Source organism: Nannochloropsis gaditana, assembly GCF_000240725.1.
Source record: "Nannochloropsis gaditana CCMP526 unplaced genomic scaffold scaffold093, whole genome shotgun sequence".
Taxonomy (NCBI): domain Eukaryota; class Eustigmatophyceae; order Eustigmatales; family Monodopsidaceae; genus Microchloropsis; species Microchloropsis gaditana.
In genome coordinates, this window is record NW_005803860.1 from 30,170 (window position 1) to 30,491 (window position 322).

Sequence of the window (322 nt, forward strand, 5' to 3'; positions counted from 1 at the left end):
AGCGACCCGCCCGCGCTGTCTCGACCGGGCCCTTTGCCCTTCCTTATCGCCATTTTTCGACACGCATCCTCCCTCTACATGCCCCTGACATTTATGCCAGTCGGCACCTCGCTGCTGTCGGAGGATTCCCTCATGGACATGCACCACGCGTTGTCACGTAATGCCTCACACTCACTGCTTTATTATATTGCCCCACCCGTGGACACAACACCCTGCTCTGAGCGCTTTTTCCCAAGGGCCCTGCCATCTTTTCCTGCCATTTCCTCCCCCCTTGACACCGACACTGCCCTCCATCCGGACCACTCGTTCCTCCCTCCCGCCC